Consider the following 12,689-nt stretch of genomic DNA (forward strand, 5'->3'; position numbering starts at 1 on the left):
CATATGATTCTGTGTGTTTATGAACCCCAGCCATTATGTCTAAGTAGATGTTTACATAATGCAGGAAGAGGAAAAGGTTTTTTGGGTGGAATAAGTGGGGGATTTTCTGAGTGTGCAAATGTATGTTTTTTGTCTTAAAGGCAAAAATTCTAAAATATGCAGTACTGGCAATAATATTCACCACTGTAGCACCAGCGTCCCTGCACTTACATGCCTCTCCCCAGCAGGACCCGACTGACTCATTGCTGTATCCGGGCTGCGTCCTCCTCCACACTCCCATGGCCGACCTCATGTGCTCCTGCTTCCTCCTCCACATAATACGCCTGGGAGTGCACTAGGGACACGCGTGTGCACACTTGCTCTCCTCTTTAAGAGCCAGAGCGCCATTTCCCAGCCCTCTATGGCCCTCTCTAAGGCTGAGAGGCACTAGGTAGTTAAGGCATCCTCCCACTAGGGAAAGTGCCTGCCCAACATTCTTAATTAGTCAGTCAGCTGTCTACTAGCTAGTTGCCAGGTCCCATTACCTATTCTTGAGTCCACCTTCCCATACCTATCTATCCCTTCTGTGTCCAGCATATCTCTCTGTTCCCACTTTCCTGTTTGCTTTACCCATCCCGGCTGTACCAACCTGCACCTGAATCTATTTACTGTCCTAGGACTCAGTTGCCGCAGTCCTGGTCACTGCCCTAGGAGTGGTTTCTGGCATCTGCCTCATAGCAGGTGCTTAGTTAAGCCCCTCTCACTAAAGGATAAGCCTGAGTCCCACCTGTGGTCCAGTGTGTTCACTCTTACTCACCGCCTCAACAATGGGGGGCCTTACAACCCTTATTTAGTTCTCTAAAATAAAGGTTTAACTGTTGAATTTATCTCCTGGAATGTTCGTGGCATGAGTGATAGTGTGGAAAAAAATGCAAATTTTGAGTACAGTAAAAGGGTCAACACAGCGATTGTGGGGTTTCAAGAGATGCTTATGACTAATTACTCCATTAATATGATGCATAGGGCCTGGATGGAATATAGCCTACATTCTGTATACTCTAATTATTCTAGATGAGTCAGTCTTCTTGTACATAAGAGTATCCCTTTTAAATGCATTAGCTCTTTTAGAGATGATGAAGGCAGGTTTCCCGGTGTCCGCTGTACAATATCTCTCTTTTAATGCATTATACAGTAGTTGTGGTATATGTCCCCCACCTTATTCCTATGTTATGCTTAGGAAAATGTTATTGAAACTTGCTGCATGGCCAGACAACTCTTTAATAGTTATGGGTAACTTAAATATCTACAATTCATTGAAAGATAATTTTTTGGAGGTGAGGATGTTCGGCCACCTTTTAGTAATCTTCTTAATGAGCTGGATCTGCTAGATACAGTATATTAAGGGAGAAGTTCCCTACCAGAAGGGCTTTCTCACATGCATCATCAATGTACCAATCCCTCTCAAGAATTGACATGGTTCTCTCTAAATTCGTTTGGTTCCATTTAATACTGAAAATGTTCCTAGATCCCTTTCAGATCACTCCCCTCTCTCATGTTCCAGGTACAGCTGGATCCTCCAAGGGCAAGTCACTCTTTGGGCTGGAAATTGAATCCATTTTCACTCCAGCATATTTACTGTAGTAATGTTAAGGTAACTGGTGGAATTCTTTAATACTAATATAGGTTCAGCGCCCATTAATGTGGTGTGGGACATTATGAAGGTGTATTTGAGGGGGGTCTTAATAAGCAAAATAAAGACACTGAAGGGTAACTTCCAGTAAAAGGGACTGGCTCTGCAAGAAACGATGAAGGTGGCTGAAATGCATTTATTAAAAATAAAAGCCCTGAGAATACAAGGCTGGGGAAATAGGCCCAAAACCAATTACGATCATTCCAGGCCCAAAACCAAATATGATAATTACCTTATGTTTTTTAAACAGCAGTTTTACTAAAACGGGGAGACCTCTGGTCATCCAGTAACAAAGCTGGTACAGGCTCAAAAGAATGCACCTTTATTTGCCAACTAGGAGATTTTTTTTTGGTGGGGGAATGTTGACACCTAATCCACAGAACTATTAGACATTTTAGATAACCTCAGAGGCATATAAACCTGAACAAAAGTTATTAACTCACAAGATCTTTCGGAATATCTGGCTGACATTGGCAACCCTTTTTAGGTGATGGAGATAGGAAATTTCTAGATAGCCAATATATCCTTAGGGGAAATTCAACAGGTGGTGGGGATGATGTCAAATGACAAGAACCCTGATTCAGATGGCTCAAATCGCTGTTAACTTTAGATGTCATGACTCTGGAGAAAATCCTAGCATCACGGCTGAACATAGTCATCACCTAGATAGTCCACCTTCATCAGGCCAGTTTCCTGCTCTCAAAATCAACAGCTATTAACTTGCGAAGGTTGTTTATAAATTTACAACCTTCTCAGGATGGCTTTAAAGATAGCGCTATTTTTACTCTGGATGCCGCTAAGGCCTTTGATACTGTGAACTTAAAGATGGGTTTTCACCCTAATTTTATTAAGTAGATAAAGTTATTCTATAAGGCTCCAACTTCTAAGGTAAAGGCTAATGGGGATATTTCTGATAATTTTGGGCTCCACAGGGGTACAAGACAGGGCTGCCAGTTATCACCATTACTTTTTGCTATTGCAATAAAACCTTTAGCTTTATCATTAAGGAGCATCCAGGAATAGAGGGTTTTCAATATGGTAATAATTATAATTTTAAGTATATAGTGTGATTCGTTCCTTAAGAAATATAAGTCATACTAGCTGTAGTACCCGGGCGTTGCCCGGGATTGTAACTGTCTCTCTCCCAGTCTCTGTATGTGTGTCTCTGTCTGTCTGTCTCTCTGTCTGTCTCTTTCCTTGTCTGTCTGTGTCTATGTCTCTGTCTGTTTCTATCTCTCTGTATTTGTATCAGTCTGTCTCCATCTCTGTGTCTGTCTCTATGTGTGTGTCTGTCTGTCTCTCTCTTTCCCCATCTGTCTCTTTCCCCATCTGTCTCTTTGCCCGGCTGTCTCTTTCCCCGGTCTGTCTCTTTCCCCGGTCTGTCTCTTTCCCCGGTCTGTCTCTTTCCCCGGTCTGTCTCTTTCCCCGGTCTGTCTCTTTCCCCGGTCTGTCTCTTTGCCCGGTCTGTCTCTTTGCCCGGCTGTCACTTTGCTTGGCTGTCTCTTCGCCCGGCTGTCTCTTTCTGTCTCTATCTCTGTCTCTTTCCCCGTCTGTCTCTGTCTTTTTCGGTCTCTCTTTCACACATAAGCTTCTTATACCAGTTTTTGTTCCTATAGCAACCACTGACAGTTGCTATTAATAACTATAGCTCCCACTTCCATTCAGTTTAATGGCGGCAGGATTTTTGGAGAGTAATTGTAAAGAGCGGAGTTAAATTTTGCCACCCAAACATAGTCCATGATGTTCCCTGAGTCACATGGAGTGTCTGTGCAAAATTTCGTGATTGTAAATGCGACGGTGCAGATTCCTTTAGCGGACATACACACACACACACACACACACACACACACACACACACACACTCAGCTTTATATATTAGATTATTCCCCTTTCAAATATATTAGTAACTATAGAGAGATTTGGGTCCTTCTCAGGATTAAAGATGTGTTTCACCCATATTTATTATTTGCTAGATCGATATTATGTTGAGAAACTAAGTTTCTCTCAAATGCCTTATGTTGACAATAGTGTCTGTGCAGTTCGCTCTCCCCCATCGCTTGAACCCCGGGCTCCGTGACCTCGGGGATCCGGTGATGTCGTGTCAAGTTCCTGATCACGTGACATCACCGCGGCCGGCCCCAGTCTTCCTGAGTCACTGGGCTGTGGGCGGTGTTTCATCGCTCGTCACAGCCCAGCGTGTCTCCTGCTTGCAGCGCTCTGCTGTGATGGAGGAGGGAAAAGAGAGCTGATGGGCTGTCACGCTGGGCTGTGCTGAGCGGTGAAACAGCGCACACAGCGAATCACTCACAGAGACTGCGGCCAGCCACAGTGATGTCACGTGATCATGAACTTGAGGTGACATCACTGGATCCCCGAAGTCACGGAGCTCGGGGGTCAGACGATGGGGAACAGCGGTCCGCAATAGCACCTCTCACAGGCACTATTGCAAAAAAATGCCAACATAATGTATTTGACAGAAACATTGTTTCTCAACATAATATCGATCTAGCAAATAGTAAATATGGGTGAACCACCCCTTTAACTATAAATTGGTAAAAATCCGTTGTACTGCCTCTGGATAACAGGGATGCATTGGTTTTGGAAAACATATCTAATATACCGGTAGTTGAGAAATTTTAATATCTTGGCATTTACATTACAGAAAAGACTTAGGATCCCTAAATCTAAACCCTTTGGTGGTCAAGATGACACACAAAGTTTGTACTTGGGGAAAATTACCTTTGCCAAGCTCATTAATATGTGCCTGATGCGTTGTATTTTATATGTATTTCCCAACTCCCCCATTTGGATTCAGAAATATTGATTTGAAAAATGCACAATATATTTAGAGATTTGGTCTGGAAAAGGGGAATTCCTAGAATTAAACTTGAAAAGCTACAGTTAGCTAAAGATCACATTGGATTTGATGGATTAGGACTTCCCCACGTTTGGGAGTGTTACTTGGCTTCCCGATTTCAACATTGTAGAGGCTGGACTCTGGAAGGGACAAAAGAGGTATTGAAATATTTAGTGGGAGAAGACAATCTGCTGGAACAGATTTTAGATGATACCCCACATTACTCCTGATACATAAAATCTGATGGGTCAGCAAGAGGTGGCAGGGAAGTTGGGATTGTACTAAGTATATTCCTATCTGGAATAATCCTGGTTTGATGGAATTACAGCATCAGGAGGGGCTTTTGGAGTGGAGAAGGCAGGGTGTGAAATATTTGTGCACCATAACTGCATATTAGGTGCACCATAACTGCATTTTATCTATATGACCTGGAGGATGAAAGCATTGCACACTTACCCTTGAAAGGTTTATTGCATTCTATTTTATGACTCTATAGAGTGGTTACCCTGATCTGGGAACCACTGCTGTAATATTTAATTTATAGAGTGGATATTTAGACTATCAGTCTTGACTGCACTTTTGCACACACACTTTATGGTGATGGTGGTTTTGTGGTTGGAGGGACAGTGAGGGACAGCCGCCGAGGAGCGGGGGCACCAAGTACATTAGGGTGTTTACTCCGCTGGTAAGTAGGGAGCATTCATAGGGCTAGGATAGGCCCCACCCCTTTCTGGATATATTGAATACTCCTCATATCGATATCTGGCGCACCTTGTCCCTTACACCCGCCCATACCACTTTTTAGAGGCTATTCTATTTCTGACTGCACTGACAGTTTTTTAGTAAATGACTAATAAAATTTGGTAATTTTAATATAGGAATTTTCATTTTGGTTTTCTTGTGAAATATTTGTACCAATTATATGGAATCCAAAAAATTCCAAGACACTGAGAAGCTCCTCTTCGTTTATAAATCTTTATTTGTTTCAGCATACAGAAGTAAAAAGTGCAAAAAAATGTTTCAGCCGACAAAGGGCTTTTTTCAAGTAATAAAAATTAAGTGTATGCAATTTTTATAAAAAAACATTGTTTAAAATAACTGAAGTCCTGAGTGGTTGATACCTTTTAATGGTTAACTGAAAAGATGGTAATAATAACAAGCTTTCAAGAGTACTCAGGTTTCTTCTTCAGGCTCAGTATAACACAACATCTGAAAAGTCACATATTTATACACAACAGGACATAGAATGGAGCAGTAAATAAGACAAGTTATGTGAAGCAGAACTATCACTATGGCAAGGGGGCAAACTGTTGTGGCCATAAATATTGCTGTAGTTCAGTGTGAAAGTTTTATTGTCCTCTGATTAGGGTCTGGTCCAGGCTGTGATGCGCTCGGATGGTCAGAGGAGCACATCTCTTAATTGATGTAAAAAGACATAAATCCATGTGACACATTCATTCCTGCTCTGAATGTGTCAAAGATCATCATAAGTTTGTACTCCCATAGTCTCCTATCTCTCTGGGACTTGAAGTTGCCCTTCAATACCAGCAATTTCATGTCCATGATGCTGTAGTCTGGGTTACAAAAATGTTTGGCCACAGGTAGATCTATCCTTTTTTCTCTAATAGTGTGGTGGTGAGAATTCATCCTTGTCTTGAGCTGTTGTCCTGTTTCCCCTAATACAGACCCCCCAGTTAGACATTTGGTACATATAATTATGTACCATTAACAGTTAGAGTTGTGGGAAAGAATTGGTAGACTAGTTATGCAGATTTATTGCATTCAAAGCCCACTTATGCCTAAACCCTATATCTGCGGTCTAGTAGGAGTTCCTGGAAACTCTTCCCCAGTTCAGTTGGCCATATGTAAAATATTCTACCAAGCTAGGAAATCTATTGCCAAGCATTGGCTGGCAAGTGCTTCTTCATCAATAGTCCTGTGTTGTTATATGCATATCTTGCTTCATAGAACGCTGTGGTAGCCATGCAGCTCACGTACACCAGTAGGAAATCAAGTTTTGTTTTTGTATATATATAGCCATATTTGGTGGAATATCTCATACACCTCTTACCCCTGATGAAGCTACCCGTTGGGTTGGGTGAGGTTGTATAGTTCCCTGTCTGCTGCTGTGTTATATTTATTATCTGTGCCATTATTGTTTGATTACAATGTTGTTAGCCCTTATATGAGTTTATCCGATTGTCTGTGGTTTATCTTCTATATTGTCTATGTTGAATAATTCTTCCATCTAATTTTCCTATTACAACATGTTGATATGGTATTAATTAATTGCAATTTTGCTTATTTATTGATAAAGACCATTTCGTATATGTTCTGAAATAGATGAATCTTGTGCAGGATCAGATTTGGGATTGATTGCTTTACTATATTTTTATGTGTTCCTTCTATGGGTTGTTTTTAATGTATGATCACTAACAAGAATTGTATATTTTTTATTGTATTTCTGAGTGAGTGCCATTTATATATGCTAAGCGCTGTTCTTTGTGGCTTCTCCATCAATAGATGAAGTTAAAACTAGTGATGAGTGAGCACTCTGCTCTGGTGCTTGACTTTTTTTTACCAAGTATAATGGAAGTCTGTGGGGAACTGAAGCATTTTTCCAGAAGATTCCAGAAATTCCCCATACACTTCCATTACACTCGGTAAATGAGTCGAGCTTGTCTGAGCATCAAAATGCTTGATATGAGTACCAAGCACCCGAGCATGTTAATGCTCACTCATCACTAGTTATAAGATGTCTGAACATCACAATCTTGATGGACAAAAAGGTATATATTAAAATGGGAACAACCGGTAAATTTGGGAAACAATGGAGGGATTGGGACAGATGCTCAGAGGTGGTATCTGTAGTATTGGTGAATGATGTGTTTTTTAATTTACTAATACTTTGATGTGTATATTTTACTCGTTCTGCTGGGAATCCTATTGTTTATTGCATACAGGGTGGGGTTTGTTTGGGGATGTGGGATGGATAGGGGAGGGGAAAAAGTGTATACAGTTTAATTTCTATTATGGGAACAATGGTTGTGTAAGCTTATAAGCCTTAGGCGAGCTTTGCACACTACGACATCGCAGGTGCGATGTCGGTGGGGTCAAATCGAAAATGACGCACATCCGGCATCACAGTCGATATCGTAGTGTGCAAATCCTTTTTGATACGATTAACGAGCGCAGAAGCGTCGTTATCGTATCATCGGTGTAGGGTCCAACATTTCCATAATGCCGGTGCAGAGACGGGTATGATGTTGTTCCTCGTTCCTGCGGCAGCACACATCGCTGTGTGTGAAGCCGCAGGAGCGAGGAACATCTCCTACCTGCGTCCTGGCTGCAATACGGAAGGAAGGAGGTGGGCGGGATGTTTACATCCTGCTCATCTCCGCCCCTCCGCTGCTATTGGCCGCCTGCCGTGTGACGTCGCTGTGACGCCGCACGACCTGCCCCCTTAGGAAGGAGGCGGATCGCAGGCCAGAGCGACGTCGCAGGGCAGGTGAGTGCATGTGAAGCTGCCGTAGCGATAATGTTCGCTACGCCAGCAATCATAAGATATCGCAGCTGCGACGGGGGCGGGCACTATCACGCTCAACATCGCAGCATTGGCTTCCGATGTCGCAGCGTGCAAAGTACCCCTTAGACAAATGTTATAAAATGTACTTGTGATCACAACGTGTTCTGATATGTATATTGCCAATTTGTTTAATAACAGATTCTTGATTTTAAAGAAAAAAAAAAATAAGCAATTGTTTTCACATGTCACTTCACATTGTAACATAGACAGTATAAAAAAACACATCACAGTAGAACAGCCAAAGATTTGCAAGTTTTTAAGTTGCAGGAAAGGTAATAGGTAAAAATAGGGTTCATGGACAACCAGCATGAAATCGGTTTTATCTGTCAAATAGAAAAATCAATGTCTTTCTCAATTGCACAGGAAGAAAAACCTGAACAAGTTATTGGCAGCTATTCTACAAAATAGTAACTTTTTGATTAAAATGTTTCATTATACATGGTGAGAAGAAAATTCACATATGTAGCGTGCTAACATGATAACAGAGCCGACTAGCCAAGGGAACAAATGCCCCTGCGACTAGTCGCTGGCCTCAATTTCATACTCTAAAGGATTTTTAGAAATACGTTTTCTAAAGATCCCTTTATGGGATCTTTATAATCCTGTAGTTCTGGTTGCATATTGCACCTGACCGGTTCCTTTTAATTTAACTCTTCGTAGATCAGAACATCAGAATATTTCATCCAATTCCTTATTTTTTTGCTTCCTCGTTCTCCAAACAGAATGCTTTCCTTTACCTCATGCTCGCCCACTTCTTAGCAATTGTGGGAACATTTCCAGGTCTTTTGTAACATAAATAGCAGCCACACCTATTTGTAAGCGATTGTCAGTATTTGAGATCTACCTGCTGAAGACTATAGAGGAGCAACATGTTAAATGCTGTATTTTTAGATACACACATTCAGCAGTCTTCTGTTTTACGTGCTATTTTCTCAACTAATATTTGGACTGTAGATTAGTAAGCATGTTTCGAACCGTAGTGGGGGTGGCGCTGAGCCCAGTCAGGCTTCTGCATTACCTATTTATTAGTATTTGCATGTTGAAATCACTGTTTATGAAGCTACTTAAATAATAGCTGTCATGTGCATACACAAGAAGACGTCATTAACTATATAGGGCATATTGGGTCGCACTGATGCCTTGTCACGCTGGGTCTCTAGGTTCAAACCCATATATACAGTACAGACCAAACGTTTGGACACACCTTCTCATCTCTAGAACAACTGTTAAGAGGAGACTTTGTGCAGCAGGCCTTCATGGTAAAATAGCTGCTAGGGAACCACTGCTAAGGACAGGAAACAAGCAGAAGAGACTTGTTTGGGCTAAAGAACACAAGGAATGGACATTTGACAAGTGGAAATCTGTGCTTTGGTCTGATGAGTCCAAATTTGAGATCTTTGGATCCAACCACTGTGTCTTTGTAGAAAAGGTGAACGGATGGACTCTACATGGCTGGTTCCCACCGTGAAGCATGGAGGAGGAGGTGTGATGGTGTGGGGGTGCTTTGCTGGTGACACTGTTGGGGATTTATTCAAAATTGAAGGCATACTAAACCAGCATGGCTACCACAGCATCTTGCAGCGGCATGCTATTCCATCTGGTTTGCGTTTAGTTCGACCCTCATTTATTTTTCAACAGGAAAATGACCCCAAACACACCTCCAGGCTGTGTAAGGGCTATTTGACTAAGAAGGAGAGTGATGGGGTGCTACGCCAGATGACCTGGCCTCCACAGTCAACAGACCTTAACTCAATCGAGATGGTATGTGGTGAGCTGGACCGCAGAGTGAAGGCAAAAGGGCCAACAAGTGCTAAGCATCTCTGGGAACTCCTTCAAGACTGTTGGAAGACCATTTCCGGTGACTACCTCTTGAAGCTCTGGTAGGCATGCTGGTTTTGTATGCCTTCAATTTTGAATAAATCCCCAACAGTGTCACCAGCAAAGCACCCCCACACCATCACACCTCCTCCTGCATGCTTCACAGTGGGAACCAGCCATGTAGGAGTCCATCCGTTCACCTTTTCTGCAAAGACACGGTGGTTGGATCCAAAGATCTCAAATTTGGACTCCTGAGACCAAAGCACAGATTTCCACTGGTCTAATGTCCATTCCTTGTGTTCTTTAGCCCAAACAAGTCTCTTCTACTTGTTTCCTGTCCCTAGCAGTGGTTTCCTAGCAACTATTTTACCATGAAGGCCTGCTGCACAAAGTCTCCTCTTAACAGTTGTTCTAGAGATGTGTCTCCTGCTAGAACTCTGTGTGGCATTGATCTGGTCTCTAATCTGAGCTGCTGTTAACCTGCGATTTCTGAGGCTAGTGACTCGGATAAACTTGTGTATTACATATATATATATATATATATATATATATATATATATATATATATATATATATATATATATATATATATGAGTTTCCTCCCGCACTCTCAAAACAAACTGATAAGTTAATGTGAAGTTTACTTGTGTCAATGTATATTGCTTTAGAATAGGTTGGTGCTACACAAATGTGCAGGCTATATGAATGAAAACACATTCTTTTCATGTACTACAGGCAAAGCTTAAGGCACCACTCCAGCGTTTTTCTTATTTCACAGCTGGAGTCTTGCTTTAAATCTAAGTCCCCTGACCACTGCCTTATACTCCTCATTTGTTATTTTCATCCTTTTTTGGAGCCGCTCAGGTCTGATGGCGCCATCTTGTACCCGTAACTTCTGACTGGCTGAAAGTCAGAAGTTACATCACAAGTGCTCAATGCAACTCTATGACAGCCGGATTGAGGCTCTTAGAGTTGTATTGAGTTTTTGACCTTCAGTATACTCCCTGAAATACTGGAGCTGAAGGCAGGTCACAAGTCGCTGGAAACTGTCAGAAGCAAAGCTGGAAAAAGATGAAGATGGCAGCAAGTGAGTTAAAAACTGGGGCAGGGGACTTAGATTTAAAGCACCGTTCCAGTGCTGGAATAAAAAATAAAACACTGGAGTGGTGGTGTAAATGAGTCTAGAAAGTGGAAACATAACAACTTCTCCAACCTTTAACCAAAAATGCTGGATCTGAAAATATTGTCTAACACAAATGTACAAATAGGAATAGTAATGTGGAAATTCTTCAAACACTACAAAGGGCCTAATATGAGCATGGGTTTTCAAGACTGTTGTATAGACTTGTACAGTAGTTTGTGCCTAGAACCCGTCCACTTTTTAACTGTCATATTCGAAGATGACGACCATATACTTCACACAAGGTCCCAAGGGGCTCTTTAAGTTTCAAACATATTTAGTGTATGAATTACAAAGTGATAGGACGTTTACCAATTTAAAATAGGACTGAGGAACACACTAATATATATATATATACATATACATATATATATATATATACATACATATATATATACACATACATATATATATATATATATATATATATATACACATACATACATACATACATACATACATACATACACACACACACACACACATATATATGTTTATATATAAATAATACACACATACTGTAAATACGCATGTGGTTTTACAGGAAAAAAAAAACCTTAAGCAAAACTGGACAATCTGCTCAGGTTTTGGTAAGTGGATATAAACCATAGTTTTATTAATAGTTATGTCAAAATCAAGATGAATAATTTTAGAGAACCTGAAAACCATTGGCAGATGGCCAATGATAGAATTTTGAATGAATATTGTTTGGTCATTCATTGGAAAAGTGTACTATGCAAACAGAGCTGACCTTGCTTATATATGGGCCTCCAGGCATTATAGTCAGAGATCATTCTGTCCTTCCCAACTATTATATCCAATTGAGCTCTTGATGTATTTTCTGGATAAGGATTTTCCACAGTAGTATATGGAAGGTTGCTGAAAATACTGCAAGTAGGGAAGCGCTGTAGGCCATAGAATCAATTATGCTAAAAATATATGGTTGACCCCCTTTCTAGCGAGTTGAAGGATCTCCCATATTTTTTATTGCAATTGCTTTGCTCATCTTCCTTGGGTTGTCTTTCAATAGAAAAAAAATATAACTAGTGATGACAGAGCATGCTCATCACTGTTCGATGCTTGATCAAGCATTGAGGTGCTCGGATGTGTCGTCCATGAAATAACCATAAAACACAGGCTCCTTCACTGCATGATGTGTGCAGGCATCCCAGGGAGAACTATTCGCAATCTTTGAATGGCTTCCACTGGGATTACAGCAACGTTTTCGGATGTAGTATATCAAAAGAAGAATAAAAAAATTAAGCCCCCAGAACTCCACCCTCCCTGGAAAAGCTCTATATATGGCTGGCTGTAGATGGGTGGAGAGCCGAACTGACAAATCAGTGACTTCCATAATACTCGTTACTTGAGTTGAGCACTTTCAGAGCGTCTGACCTACTCGGCTCGAGGACCAAGCACCCGAGTGTTTTAGTGCTCATCCATCTCTAGTTCTAAACTAGAACATAATAAATTACTATTGTGTAATCATCACCATAAATATACTCTACCGTTTTTTATACGGAATATGAATACCAGCAGAATAAAGACTCCATAAACTTTATTTTTAGAAAAAATTAAC

This window comes from Anomaloglossus baeobatrachus, chromosome 2, assembly GCF_048569485.1.
Source record: "Anomaloglossus baeobatrachus isolate aAnoBae1 chromosome 2, aAnoBae1.hap1, whole genome shotgun sequence".
Classification (NCBI taxonomy): domain Eukaryota; kingdom Metazoa; phylum Chordata; class Amphibia; order Anura; family Aromobatidae; genus Anomaloglossus; species Anomaloglossus baeobatrachus.